Raw genomic sequence first — 21,680 nt, 5'->3', positions numbered from 1 at the left:
AAGAACACATTGACAAGAGCAATGATAACCATAAAAAATTATTCAGGATTAACCTTAACAAGTAACTTGCAAAACCACACAGAAGAATGTAAAACTTTATAAAGGATACACACCAAGAACTGACTGTAGAGAGATGATACACACTAGTGTTCTCTACTCTTCTAAACTAAACTTTGATTAACTGTAGACTATTTCAGTTGTTGAGAATATCGGGATTTGCCTAGGAGCGCTCTTTCTGTTAATGGTTGTTAATGACTTTAAGGTGTTTAGTATTAATCTTTTGCTTGGTCTGTGACATCTTTCATATAGCTGATACTCATGAAATCCTATGTGCTCTTTGTCAAATGGCAGTCTAAATTTATGCTTGATTTCAAGAATAAAGAAAATGTGTTCACTAGGATCTTTAAACGGTAGAGAATAGAGACACACCAAGTTATGACACCCTCCCCGTTGTCTCTTGTTTTGATAATAGTGATAATAGGAGCAGCTTCAAAATATTGTGACACTTTATTCAGGGTTACAAAAATTAAATATCCAAAATTTGTATGTTCTTTGGAAAGTGACAGGCTGGGTTTCATGTATTAGGGAAAATGAAGATATTTAAAATGGTGACGTTTGCCATAAATGTCGTATTTTGGCACACTTAAAATATAGCCAATATAACCTACGGATCTGACTAAACTTTAAATGGCAAGTCAAGGTAGCACCAAAAAATCGTGGAACACTTATTCCGTTATCACCAAAGTGCCATCTTTTTAAGTACAGGATGGTAGGTGATGATATTGTAGTTGGGTAATATAAATGGTCCTCTTGAGTTTCTACACTGAGATTAGAAAATAATCAAAAGCTAGGGAGACAGAATTGTTTCTAGGACTAAATGAGACAGGCTCCGTAAATCTGGTTCAATTTTAATTGTCTGAGAAAGACAACGGCTGAATGTGCCATGCAGTTGTAGGAAATGAGTCCTTTATTTTGTTGCTGTTTGCGGTTTGTTTTTATTTTTATTTTTTGGTTGTTGTTCTAAGCAATGCTTGTTGGAGTATGTTTGCTCAGCAAGCAGTTTAATAAACATTCCTGACACTTGATAAAGCAGCAACGGTTGAAAAATCAGTGGAAGAAAAAGGTCCATATTATAGTCATTCCACCACATGAAGATCATAAAGTAGCTAAGCATCTATTTTGTATATGTGGCCGCATATATATGACTTCATACATATACCTCGTATACAGAAACTCTTATATCTGTATTAGAAGGTAAAAGATTAAAAATTAATGGAAAATAAAGTGTGCTCAGACCTAGCTTTTTAAAGTGGAATAAAATCTGGCTGTACCACAATTTTGATGTCAAACTGCTTTTTCTTCCTGTTTACATTTTGCAAGAACAGGAAGCCTCAGCTGGAAAATTGGCCCATAATCACAACTTATTAAGCTTTTACTGATATTGCAGTAGAAGTAATGGGTTTTTAATGAGCTTTATATCCATTTTAGCATTTATATAATTTATTAAATTTTTTCTTTTCCGTGTTTTGTATATTAACTAAAAAGTTGGATTTAATAATTTTCTTTACCGAACTTTTGAATTCTCAGAATTCACTAATAGCACCATTTCAAGTTATGGTTGATAATTTTATTAAGCATAGACAATAGCTTGGGTGTTATTGCAGGGCTAGATGTACTATGAAGGAATATTCAAGTTGAAAATTGTCCCACCTGTGGCATGGTATCTGCCTTATACAGGTCTGGCATAGGAGGGGTATCAACTTCCACGGCAACAAAGGTAGGATTACTGCCTTTAGGAAAGTAAATTTAAAATATTGCATGTTGCGTGAATTTGACCTTGAATTCACTGTTAGCACAATCAGTAGATAAATTGTAAGGCCAAGAATCGCCACTGGGGCATAAGCGTGGCACTATAGACTGAATAGATGTTTGGATGGTGCTGGAAAAACCGTCACAAGAGCCGTGGAGTTGGGGTTCAGCCCAATGGAATACCTGAAGTGAAAGTGGATGTCCTGAAGATGAATGAGAAGAGGGTGGGAATGAGGAAACATAGCAAAGGCAGGCAAACATCATCTTTTTCTACAATATGTTTTATTCCGGGGGATAACTTACCAAACTTAAAGAAACTGCTTAGGAAACTTTCGGTTATTAGTTTATCCATACCATTTGGGAAATAAATTATTGCTATTTCAGAAATTATTTTAAGGAGGTCATAATTAAATAATAATGGGCATACTTGTAAATTAGTCTTTTTAATTGCCTTTATAAATTTCTGTTTTTCTTAAAAGAAATACCAGTCGTGAGCCTAATTTTAATGTATTTATAGCGTTTTTAAAAATTGAAATCTAGTTGATTTACAATGTGTTAATTTCTGCTGTAGAGGAAAGTGATTCAGTTATACACATATATACATTCTTTTTTATATTATTTTCCATTATGGTTTATCACAAGATATTGAATATAGTTCCCTGTGCTACACCGTAGGACCTTGTTGTTTATCCATTCTATATATAATAGTTTGCATCTGCTAATCCCACACTCCCAACCCATCCCTCCCCCACCCCACCCCATCCCCCCTTGGCAACCACAAGTCTGTTCTCTATGTCTGTGATTCTGTTTCTGTTTTGTAGATAAGTTCATTTGTGTCATATTTTAGATTCCACATGTATATATAGCTTTTATTTCTACTGTTTTATTATTTACGTGACAACTATACCTATTGCCTTGGAGAACAAAAATGTCAAATGTTGTAAATAGTAAATGGAAAATATATTGAACTTTTGTTGAAACTAATAAATTAAACCATTTTCATAATAGTTCTCCTTTGGAAACACTTCTTTATTTTAAATTGGCACCACACTGAATTAGCACCTTTGCTTTTCTCAAAGACCCTGCAAAACAAACCCCAATAATTTTAGCATGTTTGTATGCAATAGGCTGCATGATATTATATCATTATCTGCATCTTATATATTAAGATATAGGCATTCACATCAGACCTATGATCACACCAAGAATCAAAACTAAAGGACTTCAGAAAGATGTCTATCTTCAACTCCAATGTCATGGCCTTTACCCTCAGGGCACCCACATGTACACAATCATATGTTCAATAAGAGTTCTATTAAAATAAATGGAAAATTACAGGTAATGTTTGGAGGTAATTTAGAATTTTCAAAATGCCATTTGAGGAAATTTTCAGTTCTTTGCTGAATAGAACAATCTAACCTATTTTAATGAACTGAATGAAAATTTCTAATAACTTGTTCATGTTATGGAATAAAAGCATTTGTGTTAAATCCCAGAGTGTGAGAGTGAACCAATTTAGTCAGATGTCTGATTTTACATGCCACACTATGATCCAGGTGCTAAAACGCTCTGGAGTAGAGCTTGGTCAGGCACTATAGCTCTTCTATTCATTAGGCCTCTTACACCATTTCTCAGTAGCTGCCCTGCAACAGTATGAGTCATTAGCACGAGTCCAAAATTGTGTGAAAAGAGATCTATGCTTTTGTCCTGTGGAAAGTCTTTTCAGTACAATCAAATTTGCTTCACGGTGTAATTTCACAGCTTGTGCGGTAGTCACTGACAGCTCACAGCACTGTTGTTATTCAAGGCTAAGCAGATGAGAGAGACATAAATGACTAATAACATGCAGGAAGTTATGTCTTCAAAGTAGCAGCCTAATTGTGCATCTTCACTTAGTGAATGGTTCAAAACGAATTAAAATTTCCTGACCACTGGAGGCAAAAGCAATGCCAGGCGGATCAGTTATATCAAATTCTTGTAGGGTGGAAATTTCCTTAATAAAATGTCACAGAAGGAAAGAAAATAGTGTGAGTAAAACAAATGGACTAGAATGTAAAATCAAATATCAAACCCAGTAGTAAGCAAATAAATATAAACTTAAACGATAATACATATAGTTTAACTTTTCCTAAAATCTGGAAAAAATAAAAGACTAAGATTTAGTGTTGGTAAAAGTGTAGGAAGTGGATCATCTCATATATTGTAAGTTAACTGCAAATTTCTCAATATATATGTTTTTATTTTAAAAATTATAATATGAAAGATATTGTATATCTGCTTCACTGGCTCCACTTCAGTTATCCAAAGGGAATAGGTAATTATAAAAGATACACATATATTTTAACCATGATGTAATACTGTTTTAAAGCAGTTGTAAAAATGTTGTGACTGGAAATAAATGTTGTAACATTCAAAGGACAGAATTGACTTCTTATGGAGTAAAGTTCTATAAATGTTAACACAGGCATTACATCTGTAACCACCAATATAATCAGGATACAGAATAATTCCATCATCCCAAAAGCTGCCTTATGCTATATCCTTTATATTCACTTCTTCCCTCCACCCCGAACCTCTGGCAACTACTGTGTTTTCCATCACCATAATTTTGTCTTTTCCAGTATGTCATATAACTAAAGCATTGAGTAAGTAATCTTTTGAGACATGTTTCTTTCACTCAGCATAATGCCTACGGAATTTATCCAAGTTAATGTGTATATCAAAAGCTTGTTCTTTTTTACTGCTGAGCCTTATGACATTGTTTAGATGTGCAACAGTTTGTTAACCTATTCACTTATTGGAAACCATTTGCACTATTTCCAGTTAGGGGCAATTATGAACAAAGCTGCTATAAACTTTTTGTGTGCTTTTGTGTGGACATAAATTTTCATATCTGTAGAGCAGATACTCGACTGAGATTCCTGGGTCTTAAAGTAAGTGCAGGTTTAATTTTGAAGAAACTGCCAAACAGTTTTCCAAAATTGCTGTACCACTTTGAATTCCAACCAGCAGTATGTAAGAGATCCAGTTCCGCACATCGTGAGCACTTGGTATTGTTAGAATGTTTTTTATTCCGATAGTCTAATAGGTGTGTAGTGGGAGCACATAGCGTTTTTAATTATTGTTTGCCTGATGGCTAATGATGTTGAACATATTTTCATGGTCTCATTTGACATCCTGATCTCCTTTTGGTAATGTGTCTGTTCATATCTTTTTACCCTTTGTTTTGCTGAGTTATTTGTTTTCTTATTGTTGTTTTTAAGGGTGCTTTGTATATTCTACATACTCAGATATGTGATTTGCAAATATTTTCTCCCAATATTTAGCTTGTCCCTTTTATTTATTAGCAGTGTCTTTCCGAGAACAAAAGATTTTAATTTTGCTGAAGTCCAATTTATCCTTTTTAATGGAGGATGTTTCTGGCACCATGTATAGATTTTTAATAAAAAATTTTATGGCATAATTTTGTGAAAGGCTGAAACAACCTCAAATGTCTAGCAGAAAAAGATTGGTTAAAGTATAATACCCATATATGATAAGATCATACACCACCATTATAAACCACAATTTAAAATAATATTTAGAAATACAGAAAATGCTCATTATATATTAAGTGAAAAACCAGGGTCTGCAAAAGTTTTATATGATATGTCACCTTTTAAAATCATATATAATTGCATATATATGTGTGTATTTGTATGTGTGTGTGTGTGCAAGTAGTATATATTTGTGGAGAACTATGTACTAAATATTAATGAATCTCTAAGTATTGAGAATAACTACTTTAATATTTTTCTGAATTTTCTTTTTTTACAAAGAAAATGTATTAGTTAAAATTAGCAAACAAAATTACTTTTATAGAAAATGAATATTTCATGAATCCATATTTGTACTTCAAGAAATCCACACTTTAAAATATATTTGAATGTAGAATCATTCTAGTCATTACAAATTTGTTTAAACTTCATGCTTTATTTGACACACTTTACACGTTCACTGTTAGATGCATGTATCCTAGAATCATTTTAAATGTAGAACAGACATGATCTACCCATTTTTGTGTATGATTAATATTTCCAATATTCTTAGGATTAATATAACACATAACTTTAAAATTTACAATGAAATATTTCCTGTTATCACATGTATAAATTTTCCTGCAAATATATTTTTCTATGTAGAGCAGAGTAATACTTGATGAAAACAAAATAACTCAAATTTTTCAAATTTTTAATTAGTAAACTAAAGGATCACATCTATTTTTTACCTAATATGCATATTAGTCATATATTATTTTTGATCCAGTCTCACTTGAGGTTAGATAGTTTAGAATGACACTTTTAAAAATACTGCTTAAAATGACAGAACTTGAGTAATGAAGTTATAACTAACAAATACTTCCTTGTTCTTAAGCTTCTCATTTCTTTTGTGAAATGTTTAAGACAATTAATTTAAACTACTTCTTACTTTCTCCCCTCATGTTCTACACTGATTTTAGCAGTTGTTTTAGTTCAAATGCATGTATGCAGTCTCAGTCCCAAGAAAACTAGCATGTAAATATACCCTCTAATCTAAACAGTTGTCCTGGCCACACCAATCATGTAATTATCATAGTAGCCACTAGGGGGAAGAGTGACAAAGTACTGCAGCTGAGATACCCTGAGATGCCTTATTCTCTAGTACACAGTGATTTCTGTCTCAGTGTCCTGTTGCCTTCCAACTATAAATCATTGAGATCCACAAAATAAAACTCTCTTACAGAACGTCTTAAACTGCTTAAGTGGCTCTGTTCCCTTACATGTAAATAATACAGCAGGGCTTCTCTATTGCAGTTTAGAAGCTAGATACAAGAAAATACTCTTGTATCCTCCCAAATTTTCATGTTCTGAAAGTTATTATCTATCTGTAGGTTTCAGGCTTCCCTGCCTAACTCTAAATCTAAAACATATTTTTTTTTCTTTAAGTTTCTTAAGCGTTTGTGAAAAGAAAAAAGCTGTACTCAGAGGCTTAAATTAATTGAGAAACAGAATCAGTGAATTAATAAAAATATGTATTAAATATCAGTTCTGTGCATAATGATTTAAATATTTAATTTCATTAAAAACCTTACAGAGTATATAAAATTTCTGTGATTTAGATGAGAAAATATAAGGGCAAAACTTGCCTAAGCTTACACAGGTGTTGTAAATGTCAAGAATTAATGTCTTTTGTTGAAGATGTGCCGTTTGGACTGGAATAAGGACCAGCAGAGTTATATAGTTATAGAATAGATTCTTACAAAAACTCTACTAAGTAGATATATTTAGTCAAATTCTCAAAGTACATAAATTATCTCTTACGAAAGCATTTGGAATTTTGTTGAATTTTTTAGGTTGATAGAAATCCTTTGTTAAAAGACTACATATTGAGTGTTTAAAAATATTGGATTGGCCAAAAAGTTCGTAACATCTTATGGAAAATCAGAAGAAATTTTTGGCCAACCCCAATACTTACTATTGTATTAATACTGTATAAAATATAAGCACTGTTTACAAAATATTTAGAGACTAATTTTAAAACAGTATTTTTGTCAAGGTATTTGATAGATAATAAAAGGCCAGCATAAGGAGATAGCTGAAAAGATTAACAAATTCCAGAGATATTTTGTCCATAATTTATTTAATTGATGCTTATAAGAAATGACATTTATTCTTACAGAAAGCAGGAGGAAAGCACAGTAACAGGAGAAATTAGAAGATGCTTTAGGAGAACAGAATATTTATGAAACAATATTGAAGGAGGATGAAGGAGGAGAGGAGGAATCTGGATGAATTAGAAGGATAAGACACCTTAGTGATTTTTGAAGTGGAGAATGGTTGAAGTTGTATAATCTCATCATGAGAATAATAAGCACCTTCTCCTCCCCAGAGTGTTCATTTGAAGTGAGGAAAATTGTGGGTGGGTGAAATTTTGTCAAGAAATGTTTTCCAATTTAGAAGCCCATGGAGAAAGTGGCATTATTTGGTAATAAATGTGGTATTGGTATTTATTCTTCATTGCACAGATATTTATTGAGCACATTTCATGTGCAAACATTGGTGAACTATACACACTCTCTGCTCTCGTGGGTTCCATAAAAGAATGTCAGAATAGAACTCCAAGAATACTCAAGACCTGCTTTTTATTCATTTATTTTAAATTCAGGTGTCAGCTGAAGTCACACTGCCCTCTAGGATTTAGATGGGCTCAGGTACTCTCACTTAGATCATGTGGGTAATCCAGAGCCTTTCCTAAAAGTGTTGTCACTTCCTAAGGGGGTTCATGTTCTGGGGTTTGAAGTTTCAGTTTTTGGTGAACTAACTCCCTTTCGCAGGCATTTCTTACTCATCTGGTTATTATATTTTCTTAGTTACCTCACTGAGCCAGACCAGACACTCAACCTGATCCTTGATTTTTATTCTCTGAAATACTTACACAAGGCATTTGTACATGTGGCAGATTATCTGAGGTTTTAGGAAGCTGGAGAACATTTACCAAGCAGCAATGCAAACAATGTAAACATGAAACTTAAACAACCTTTTCCTAAAAAGTCTATTTACCATCTTGACCAAATTTCCCCTTAGATTCCGCCTCTTGCCTTGTTGCTATGTGACATCACTCCCTCTTCCTCCTTTCCTCCTCTCATCTTTATCCTTCCTTCATCTTCCCTTTCCTTCCTTCCTTTCAAATTCTATTGATCTTTTTGAATGTCTTTGTTTCCGAGGTCTCCTAACAGAGCTGCTCTGGTATAGTGTGAGGAATAATGACAAGGAGCCGTGATTATTGCTATTTCCTGGTTTTATCAGAGGGCCCAACAAGGCTATAAATATAGCCAGTGATTGGCTTCCCTAGTGGCGCAGTGGTTGAGAGTCTGCCTGCCGATGCAGGGGACACGGGTTCGCGCCACGGTTCTGGGAAGATCCCACATGCGGCGGAGCGGCTGGGCCCGTTAGCCATGGCCGCTGAGCCTGCGCGTCCAGAGCCTGTGCTCCGCAACGGGAGAGGCCACAACAGTGAGAGGCCCACGTACCGCAAAAAAAAAAAAAGAAAAAAAAAAAATATATAGCCAGTGATGATTATCTTTCCTTCTCTTGAACTCATAACATATTTTCCGCAGTACTGCCCTTGACATTTTATATTGGGTTATTCAATAGAGAGACCACCCTTCTGATATTTCACTAGTTTGTGTGGTGGTCAGGGTCCCAGTAAGAAACAAATGGCGTCTTCCCAAGTTGTTGATTCATCTGGAACATTTCAATTCATTCTTATTTTATATTGATTGATATTAAAATTCTTAATAATGGCCCACAAGACCTGGGATAATCTTTAACAACTGAAGCTTCTTAAACTTTGGCTTTCTAGTGTTTAGAAAATACTAAGTTGTTTTCTTTTCTTCCCACCCCACTCTTCTGGGTATTCACTAAAGCCATTCCCTTTGTTTTAACCATTATCATCATGATTATTTTAAAACTATGGTAAAATACACATGACATAAAATTTAGCATCTGAATCATTTTTAAGTATAAAGTTCAGTAGTGTTTGATATATTAGAATGTTGTGCAAAAATTCTCCAGAACTTTTTCATCTTGTAGAACTGAAACTCTGTACCAATTAAAGAACAAGTCCTCTTTCCCCACTTGCTCCCAGCCACTGGCAACCACCATTCTACTCTCTGTTTCTATAAATTTAACTATCCTAGATGCCTCATGTAAGTGGAATCACATAGTATTTGTCTTTTTGTGACTGCCTTATTACATTTAGCATAATGTCGTCAAGATTCATCCATGTTGTAGTATGTGTCCACATTTCTTTTTAAGGCTGAATGATAATCCATTGTATGTACATGTCGTAATTTGTTTATCCATTGTCCATGGGCCCTTGGGTTTATCCCACTTTTTGGCTCTTCTGAATAATGCTGCCATGAATATGGGTGTACAAAAAATTCTTCCAGACCCTACTTTCAATTCTTTTGAATACTCTTTTGGATACCCAGAAGTGGAATTTCTGGATCATATGGTAGTTCTATTTTTAATTTTTTGAGGAACTGTCATACGATGTTCCATAGTGGTTGCACCATCCTACATTGCCTCCAACAGTGCGCAAGAGTCCCGATTTCTCCATATCCTTGCCAATGTATCATCATGCTTTTTGCACTGCTCTTCTATCTCTTTATATCCATTTAACTATTAACACCTTAGAAAAGAATTGATGATCTGATCTAAGGGTGTTGCTCACTCTGCTCAATTTATGTCCATTACGATGTCTTATTTGTTATGTGCATAGCATTTATAATTTGTTCCAAGTATATAATTATTGGTTCCTTTTCATTTTTGTTGTCTGTTTTTCCCAGCAGACTATTAACTCCATGAACATGTGAAGTTGGAACTGTATTATTTTGCCTTTTGCCACTCTCTGAGACACGGTCATTCTCAAAAGATGTATTAGTAAATACTATTTATGTTTATTCATCATAGTACATAGAACTTCGAAGACCATAATTTAACAGTCAGGATTTTTGATAAATACATTGTAGTGAGCTAAGCATTTTATTACGATTATGTAATCTCGACAACATTGAAATTTATGCATTTTACTCCTACTTTATTGTTGAAGAAACTGAGCTTCTAAATATCCAGGCAGATGGGCAGTCAGTAGCAAAACTGATGTTGAGAAAAAGGTCTACTTGACCAAGGTCAAAAAGTTAGTTCATGGTCCTTGAGGGATAAAAATTTAACTTTATCTGATTCTAATCCCGTGCACTTTCTCAGTGTCATACTAGCAAAATAATTTCCCAGCAAGGTGCATTTCTACATCCTCTACAGAGTCATCTTTTCTACAATAGATTCACCATTTAAGTTACATTTTCCCTAACAGGCATGTTCATCTCAGCACTGCTGTAAATAACTATCATGATACTAAGTGACTTGTGCCTGCATACATAAATATCATACACATGTAAAATTCTGCTTAGCTTCCCTTTGAAACTGTACGCTTAATTACTATAATATTTGTTAACTGGTTAAGAAAAGTTAACATTAGATGGATCTATTGCTTAGGGAAAAAATTAGAATGATCCGATTTGGACTAATGAATACTATAGAAAAACTAAAACAATTAAACAAATATGTTACTGCTTTTGTATAATTTCATTTGAATTTATATCTTTATCAAAAGCATTTCCAGTTTTTATGCTATTAAAAAGAGTTAATATATAAAGCACCTGTGGAATATAATTAATGATATAATACATTATTCATGAATAAGGAAATCTTTGTTTCTCTAATCATACTCATGAACTGACTACATGACAATCATTTGACAGAATGATGTAAAAAGCACAATAGAATGTTAATCTCATAAATTTTAACAAGTTTTAAGTAGCAAAACCTTAGAATTTCAAGGGATGCATCATGATTTCCTTCATATATATGTGTATATATATATAATTACTGCAGTATATATCTTGCATGTTTGTGTATATATCATAATATTATATTTCTAAATAGAGTACATTGTCAATAAATATTATATATGTTATATATTATTTGTTAATATAGGCTTCTGTATTATATATTTATATGAAATTTAAATATGTATCTAGATCATATATGTGTATATATATAACCCTGCATTAATAAAATATTTTCCTTCGACACAATTAGATAAATATATCAATCTGTATAGTTCAAAATATGTACATTCAACTTTCTCATGAGAGAAGTCTTTTTTAGGGCATTATATGACTTAAATGACTCAGAGCCTGGGCTAAGTATATTCATATTTCTCCCACATGTTATACCTATAACCAATTCTATTTTTTCACATGGGCATTTTTTACATGACTCTTTACCATGAAAATGAGAAGGATATACTTAAGAAAAGAAAGTGGTCGTCTGAGATTGCCAAATAGAATGTAGACCCGCAACAAAGCACTTAACTCTGTAACTCTCCAGGGATTTTACTGCTTGAAGGCTGTGGTAATGGCATGCAAATTTCACTGCCTCTGACATTTCTCACTTGAGAATTAACATGTATAAAACTCAATTTTTTGGTTATATGAAAGAAATAATATTCTCTCCCCCCTACTACTATACTAGCTTTCCATCCTGGCTTTACCCTTACCAGTAATGTTAAGTTTATATTGCATTTTATGAAGAAAAGATTAGTATTTTTGAAGAAAACTTTTATTGACATATAATAAGCATGCAGAAAAGTGTACACATCTTAAATATGTTGAATCATTCATATTTTTGATATGTGAATCTGCATACATTTAAATGTTTTACTCAGTTTTTTACATTGTCAGATACTTTTAAAATAGAAAAATGATAGAAACACTAAAAAATGATATTATAAAACAAACTTATTAATCATGAAAGCCACATTCCACATAACAAGGCTACCACATATTCTTATTTCAGTTGCTATAAGTAAGGAAACAAAATTTTTATAGATGAGAAGGTGGATTCCATCTTGTGGTTAATAGAGGTATAATCTCTATTGTTGTGAGAATACATTAAATCTCTTAAAAATATACAATTTTGCAAGGACTTTCTGAAGCTTTTCTTTAACAATGATGTTGATGGAAATAATAATATGAGTTAGCATTTATGCATGCTTACTGTGTGCCCGGAAGACTTCAATGCCTTCTGCGTATATTAAGTCATCTATTCCAGTAGCAACCTTATGTTCTAGTTATTGACACCAACATGACTGCATTAGTTGGTACATGGAGAAATCTGGTTACAACCCAATTCCAGAGACATTCTCTTTTACCCACAGCATTATACTGTCTCCTGGGGCATTGAGGAGTCAGTTCTACCTGACAGCTATAATTTTTGATATTTTAATTAAAATCTTAGAAGAGTCACCAACATTTTGGATTGTGCTTCTAATGTTTTGGTCATTTCTTTTAATTTTTCATATGTGTGTATATGTAATATATATATATATGTTATATATTATATATAACGATATTTTAAATAATAATATATGTGACAATATGTATGTAAATATGTACACACATAATGTGTAATCTTAGATTTTAGAGCCAGTTGTGATTACTTTAGAGATCTTCTAACTAGTCACCTCATTCTATAAATGGTAACATGAGATCCAAAGTGGCAAGTACCTCAAACTGAGCTACCGGGCAGATTCAGGAGTAAAACTGATGTCTTGATATCAGATCCAGAACCTTCTGTTACGGTGGCCACTAAGTCCTTGTGATTCATAGTATAGCACATTCATTTATATGTGATATATAATATCAAGGAACACTTTGGATCCACATTGAAAGTTCCCTAAGGAACATGGCAGCTGCTCAGATATAATTTCTTTACTTTGGCAAAACACAGGTTCTATTGTAGATAAATTTAGTCAAATTTGTATCAAACGGTAAACCATTGTGCACGATAATGAAGTTAGAACTTCCTTGAAATCCTTGGGTTATTTTTTTCTTAAAATTTTTTATTGAATAATATCTATGGCAACTGTAAACCTTGAACCATTTAAATATTCCTTTATCACATTAGAGTTGAGGGCCAGAAAAAAAAGGCATAGTGCTTTTAGTCATACTGTATAAGGACCTAAAGTAACATTAAAAAACCACTTGGTAGAGTATATATGTTAATGCCTACCAAGTGGTTTTTTAATGTTACTTTAGGTCCTTACAGTATGACTAAATGCACTATGCCTTTTTTTTTCTGGCTCTCCAATAAAGACGTTTAAAAAAAAAAGAACACTTGGGCTAAAATTGTTGTTATATTATGCATATGAGACACAACTGGATTCATTAAATGAAGTAAAGCATGCAATAAATATCCTCTGAGTTTACTGGAATACTAATGCTAATTTTCACAAACTGAAAAGTAAACATGCCTGCATTGTATTACCTCAAGTGATAATTAATATTAGACAGCTTGAGTAATTCTTAGCATTAAGCTATAAAAAAACTTTAATTAGTGAGACCTCACAGAATTGCAAAGCAACAAATTTTTAACTTTGAAAAATGAAGAAATAAAAGAATTTAGGGTGCATTAATACAATTTAAATACAATAAGTAAGTTTTATCAATGTTGTGTTAACTGAGAACTTGGTGAGAGCAAGATGTGTACCTGTTTTGCTCACTAATCTATTGCAAATTCTGGAATTCTATTAGCATATAGGAGCTACTTGAGTAATATTTGTAGAATAAATAAACTTAGCTCCTGTCATATCAATATTTTTTAAAATGGATTCTGATGAATATTTGACAATTTATGTAAGAGATTTTTTCCCCTGAAACTTTAAAATATAAAATGTTATATTGGATGCTTAACACATATAGTGGAAACAAAAATACCTCAGGAGTGAAATGTTAGGAAATTAGATGAATATGTTAATGTAATGTGGGCATAAAACTGATTTTCTAAAAAATAGAAAAATACAACTTGCTCATAGATATGTGAAAGTATCTAAAATTTCAAGAATAATGGAAGAAACTGAGTATATATAAAAGAAAACAATCTATGATATAGAGTTAATATTAAAAAGGGCAATAAAGTTGTACACAAGTGAAATTATAGGAAAGAAAGACTATCAAATGACTTTGCTGTAATTTTCACAGGTTTCTGGAGAGACTTTTGTTACTATATCAAAATATAGGCCAGCATTTTCATATTTACTATGGGCTTGAGAACTGAAATATGGCCCTATTTTGCTCATAAAGTAATTTACATTATTGTAATATATGCTTTGTACAAAACAGCAGATTTTTATTTGAATAATTTTTTTTTAATTTTGCTTTTTTTTCAGTATTTGTTTTTCTTACGTATTATAGACCAACATAAAACCAATAGGAATTATGAGACAGTAACAGTCCCTTTATTCCCAAAGCTAATCTCAAAAACTGATGGAAATGAACAAAGGAAGAAAAATAGAAAAACATGATGAATTAGCTTAGGAAACAAGCAAAAAATGAATTTCAAATGGCTCACAATTATAGGAATGACAGCAGATAAATTGACAAAGAGCCCAACTGAAGAATGACATTGAGACAATTTATAAATTTCCTTCCTAAGAAATACAGTAGAAAATAGCTAGAAGAAGTCTTAGAAGAACCTACTGACCCAAGAAAGGGAGGAGTGAGAGCTGGAGTCAAGAAAAGGCGATAAGCAAGATGGGCATTGACCCCTCAACTGGAGGCTATTTTCCCAGCTGCAGACCAATAATGGTTGGAATGAACAGAGCCAGAGGTTACAGAAGTACTAAACAGAAAGTCTGCATGCTATTATGACCATATTAGAAATGTTTTAGACAATGTCATTTCACGAGTTGTAATGAATATGCTACCTCTTCCAAATTCTTGATTCCATAGTTCCATACATTTAAAAAAAATTGGAGTAATACTTTAAAATGAAATAACATTATTTACAACAGAACACATTCCTATTTTTAAAATAACACATTATGTGGTGTTTAGCCAATTTTAAATTTAAGTTTTGTCAAAAATACGTGTAGACTAAAAGCACAAGTAGTACCACAAGGCTTCTAAGAGGAAAACACATTCCTTATCCTGCCTTTTATTCCCTAGAGTTGACTTCTAATTATTCAGGCTATTTCTTATAATACTTTTTTGTGTGTGCTTTTAAGTCTCTCTCTCTCTTATTTTTTAAATTTTGGATATTAACTATTGATTTTTCACTAAAAAGATTTAAAACTTTTACACTTTCCAACCTTCACTTTTTTGTGTGTGTGTGCTCCTGCTAACGTAATTATATCAGCTTTTGCTTAAATCAATAATTATATTGCATTTTCTCCTCTGGGTTGTCAGTTTACTTGTTGGCCTTCCTGGAGTTAATAACTACCTTGTTCTCTCTTTTGTTTAGTTTTCTATATGTCCATAATTAATTCATCCTAAAACACTCATGGAATATTAAAAAAACTTTATTTCATGGTCAAAGAGGTAAGATAATTTACTTGCTCAGCATTACTTTTTCCTTGACTATAAGTAGCGGCTGAAGCTGGCTCGAACCAGCTCTTGAGAACCGATTGTGCAAATCTCTTCCCAAATCAGAGGTCAGTGATGTCACATTTTCAGCCCTGGTTAGGAGTGTTTATACCACAGAAATCAGCAAATGCTACAAAATGGGGTTTATATTTATTTACTTTTCTTGAAAGTTAGTTGACATTCACCAGCACACAACTGGATATAACTTTCTGGAATCCCTCCACTCTCAAAGTGTGAACTCTTAACACCTGCTACAGAAATGTCATTTTAGCATTTTCTATCACCATCATCCAGGAAATACTTCTGCCTGTCTCCTGTCTTTGACCTTCTGTTTTCTGAACTCCCTATCTTGCTTTTTCTTAGTTCATTCTCTTATTTTGATTAAAAATATCTCCCAGTTACAGCCCAAGAAGTCACGGAAAATACGTGAATACTTTATGTTCTTATTTTACTTTTTGAGTATTTCCTAAATTTTACCTTTCAATCTTTCAAACTTTAAATGGTATTATGTTTTTGATTTCCAACGATATTTCTCTAATTGTTGAATATATATTTCTTATTGTATCATTTTATCTCATCGTTTTTAATCTCTCTGAAGATAGCAATTATTGTTTAATTTTAATATTATGCTTTTGTCATGTCCCCTACATTTTCTCTTTCTTCAAAATTACTTTTATACCTTCCTTTGGCATCTTTCATGTCAAAGGATCTCCTCATATGCCTGGTGAATCTGATTTGTACTCAATGGTGATACCCTAAAAAAAAGATGAAAATTGTTCATGTATCAGGAATTAAGTGGGGGTAACACACCATTAAAAGATGTATTAGGCAGCTCATGCTGCCATAAAAAGTTGCTGTAAACTGGGTGACTTAAACAACAGGGATTTATTTTCTCACAGTTCTGGAAGCTAGAATTTCAAGATCAAGGCTCCAGCTGATTGGATTTCTGGTTTCTCACAGTTCTGGAAGCTTGAAGTTCAAGATCAAGGCTCCAGCTGATTGGATTTCGGGTGAGACCTTTCTTCTTTACTTGCTGATGACCACCTACTTGCTATATTCTGACATGGCCTTTCCTCAGTGCATGGATGTGGAGAGAGCAAGCACTCTTTGTCTCTTTCTTATAAGGACACTAATCCTATAGGATCAAGGTCTTACCTTTATGACTTAATTTAACCTTAATTATTTCCTTAGAGGCCCCATCTCCAAATATAGCCACACAGGGAGCTGGGGCTTCAATATATGTATTTTGATGAAACACATAGTCTCCAACAGAGGATCAGGCATCAGTGAGATTTTATTTGGAGATTTCTAAACGCCTTAAATTTTTTTTTTATTGGAGTATAGTTGATTTACAATGTTATGTTAGTTTCTGCTGTAGAGCAAAGTGAATCAGTTATACATGTACATATATCCACACTTTTTTAGATTATTTTCCCATATAGGTCATTACAGAGTACTGAGTAGAGTTCCCTGTGCTATACAGTAGGTCCTTATTAGTCATCTGTTTTACATATGGTAGTGTGTATATGTCAATCCCAATCTCTCAGTTTATCCTTCCCCCCCTTTCCCCCCTGGTAACCATAAATTTGGTTTTTTACATCTGTGACTTTATTTCTGTTTTGTATATAAGTTCATGTGCACCTTTTTTTTTAAGATTTCACATATAAGCAATAGCACATGATATTTATCTTTCTCTGCCTGACTTACTCCACTCAGTAAGACAATCTCTAGGTCCATCCATGTTGCTGCAAATGGCATTATTTCGTTCTTTTTTATGGCAGAGTAATATTCCATTGTATATATGTACCTCATCTTCTTTATCCATTGCTCTGTCAATGGACATTTAGGTTGCTTCCATGTCTTGGTTATTGTAAATAGTGCTGCAATGAACATCGGGGTGCATGTATCTTTTAGAATTATGGTTTTCTCTGGATATATGCCCAGGAGTGGGATTGCTGGATCACATGGTAGCTCTGTTTTTAGTTTTTTAAGGAACCTCCATACTGTGTGAGGTGATAATACCTCATTGTAGTTTTGATTTGCATTTCTCTAATAATTAGTGATGTTGAGCATCTTTTCATGTGCTTCTTCACCACCCTAGACACCTTTTCTTTTTAAAAGGATTTGGTTTCTTTTGACAGTTTTCTCAGAGAGCATTATTTAATCTAACTGAGATGAATATATGCTTGGTTATCACTTTTTTAGGGGATTGGGCCAGTGAGTGGCAGTAGGAGTAACCCTTATAGTTCAGTGTGTTGAAAATCTTAAGATGATAGAGTATTTATTTTAGAGAAAAATTTATTTCTGTAACTAATAGTGAGATATTTTTTGTTGTTTAGGAAATTAACACTAACTTCTGATTAAGTATTAACATGTAAATCATATCAGGAATATGATATTGATAATTGCATTATTAAGTACCTTTCTGAATACAATATGATTACATGTGTTTAAATCTGTTTAAAGTCTCAGCCAAATACTTCTATTGTATTTTTGTAGGTTACTGTTAGAAATTAAAATTTTTAATTTGTAACTTTGAAAAAATAGATAATATTTCAATGTTAAAAATATCATGATAGATGTTCAGAATATGCTTTATACTTTTTTCATGAATGAATACTGAATATGACTTTGTTAGTCTAAAGGAAGTTAAGAGTGAATCTATGAAGGAATGATCACTATGTTTCTTGAACTTTAGCATCAAATATTTTATTTAGCAGATGTCAAATGTAGCTGAAAGTGTATGCACAATAGCAATTCTCTGTGAAGTGTTTATATCATGTGAAGTGTACATAGGAAAAAAACAAGTATTCAATATGCTGCAAGCCAACTAAATTTGACGAACATTATGATAAAAAGGAAGGTGAATCATCGACAAAAGAAAGCAACAGTGTACTATTAACCTGAATGAATTATTACATATATTAATGTTAAAAGTTAAGTAATTGAATAAATTAAGTCTTAAGAAACAAAGCAAATGCTTAAGAAACCTATCACTTATCTAAAGGAAAGTAATCAATTTAGAAGATATTTCAATGAATGCCAACAAAAAATTTTGGATGGCCTAATAAGGGATATAATGGATGGATCTTAGTATCAATTTTGAATTACTTTGGAGAATGTTCTTAAAAAGATATTGGGCCCAGGCTTTCCTGGTGGCGCAGTGGTTGAGAGTCCGCCTGCCGATGCAGGGGACATGGGTTCGTGCCCCGGTCCGGGAAGATCCCACATGCCGCAGAGCGGCTGGGCCCGTGAGCCATGGCCGCTGAGCCTGCGTGTCCAGAGCCTGTGCTCCGCGACGGGAGAGACCACAACAGTGAAAGGCCCGCGTACCGCTAAAAAAAAAAAAAAAAAAAAAAAAATATTGGGCCCTATAGGAAGAAATGCATACATAGTACATTATTAAGCTATTTACACAGAAATAGGTAGGAAAAGGACTCTAAATCTTGGTGTAATCGTATTCAAATACCTGAGACAGGTATTTTGAGTTTTTGGTCACAAACATAGCTACTGTAGGCATTACTCTTCCTTCTCAAATCACTTTGAAAGCCTGAGAAGATATACTTTAGGATTTGTACCTCATTCATGAACATACATTGTCAGTGGATGGAAAAAGTCAACAATATTGTAAATTTCCAAAATTAATATCTAAAGGGAAGAATAAAATAATTACAGAAGGGTATGGTTATACCTTATGATCGTACACAAGTTCATACTTTTGCTCCTTTAGTCTTCTAGAACATCATTTCTACACATGTGACTCTAGTCTGTATTTTGTTGTTCTGCCTTGATCACCATTGTGAGGTAAATTCTACATATTTGGTTTTCTGATATGATAGTGCAAGATAAAATTTTCTTTCATTTTGAGATGAACTTAATTGATTTTAATTGAACTGCAGTCAGTAATACCAAAGCAATAGCACATTAGTGACTAAAACTCCAGTTAAGCATATTTTAGGGATCAGTTAACTTAGGTTAACTTAAGTACTAGATATTTTAGGCAATGAGACACACATAGTAAATAGATTAAAAGGAAGTCAAAACATGACAAGCTAAATTAGGAATCCCAATTTCAAAGACTTAGATGTAATTAAATAAAACTTTAAAATGTCACAAAATAGAAAAACATCTTTATGCTAGAAAGTGATATTTATTACCTAATTGATCTTTCTTTAATTTCTTCTTTGGAAAGCCCAATTTGAATGTTGTCTCCAACTCTACACATTCTTGAACTATTAAAAAATTACACAACAGTAACAAAACACTTGCTCTCTTATTTACCTCATTCTCCTCCAACATCTTTTATTCTCAAATGAAAGATATGTATTATCCCCTTTCTCTTCAAACTTTGATTTTACTCACTTTAGGGGGGAAAAAAGCTTTTACTGGACACTTTTGCCCTCAGCTTTATGTCAAAATTCTTCAAATCTGTTGCCTTTATTTTATGTAATCTACTTATCATAAGTAATCAGACTTTTATCCCTTCAGAGACTCTACTCTTACTTCACACTTGAATTACTGCTGTGGTCTAATGAAGGAATTTTAGTAAATTCTTCTTGATTAATCCCCAATACCTTAAGATTGTATATCCTAAAACCTTCCAAGTTTCCTTTGCCTCGTATATTTTATAGAAACCCTACCATTATTCAAGAGCCTGTACAATCATTGTATCTTCCACAAAGACTTTCCAGGCTAATTAATCCTGCAGAGATCTCTCCATTCACAGAAATTGATAGCACTTTAAATATTTTTGTCTTATGTCCCTTGTTATGTACTTAATCATATGACTTTTGTCCTTTTCTTAAATTTTTTTTTAAATTTTTGGCTGTGTTGGGTCTTCGTTGCTGGGCGCAGCCTTTCTCTAGTTGCGGCGAGCGGGGGCTACTCTTCGTTGCAGTGCGCGGGCTTCTCATTGCGGTGGCTTCTCTTGTTGCGGAGCACGGCCTCTAGGGGAGGAGGCTTCAGTAGCTGTGGCGCATGGGCTTAATTGCTCCGTACCATGTGGGATCTTCCCGGACCAGGGCTCAAACCCGTGTCCCCTGCATTGATAGGCAGATTCTTAACCACTGCGCCATCAGGGAAGTCCCATGAATTTTGTCTTACTTTAATGTTTTTTTATATTTATGCCTTATTTTTAACCATATCATAATCTCAGCAAGGCAGAATTGTGTCATTCATTTCATTTATATACCCACCAAACAGAATACTAAGTTGTATGTTCAGTATGTATTTGATGAAATGAGTGATGGAAGGAATATAAGATGGATGGAAAGGAGGAAGGAAGGAAGGAAGGAAAGGAAAGGAGGCAGGGAGGGAAGAAGACAGGGAGAGGGAGAGGGAAGGAAAGGGATGTGATAAGATCTGCCTGAGACTTTGAAAAATAATCAGCCAGTATTTGGCCACTTATTAATACTTAAAAAAAAATTGATTTTATGCATGCAGTAAATTTGATGAAATAACAACTCAATCATCATTCTCAAAAAAGAAAATGGTAAAATTACTGGAGAACATTGGTCATCACTGGGTCTAATATATCACTGCCACTTTTTCTTGGTAAATTATCTTATGTGTTTGTAGGGCACAGCACATAAAATTGTTTAAAAAATAACTCATCTCAGGTCCTTGCAACACTATTATATCCTTCTACAATTTTGAAAATATCAGAATGCATGGTCAAATACTTTATAGTACTCATAGCCCTTGTCAAATGAATTGATTGTTTTGGTCTCTTCAAATGATCCCACCACGGTTAATCAAGAAACAATTTGAGGGCTTCCCTGGTGGCGCAGTGGTTGAGAGTCCGTCTGCCGATGCAGGGGACGCGGGTTTGTGCCCCGGTCCGGGAGGATCCCGCGTGCCACGGAGC

The sequence above is a fragment of the Leucopleurus acutus genome (genome assembly GCF_964270905.1).
Source record: "Leucopleurus acutus genome assembly, chromosome: 4".
NCBI classification, from domain to species: domain Eukaryota; kingdom Metazoa; phylum Chordata; class Mammalia; order Artiodactyla; family Delphinidae; genus Leucopleurus; species Leucopleurus acutus.
The sequence above is the reverse complement of the archived record's forward strand: the minus strand, read 5'-3'. Positions refer to the sequence as shown.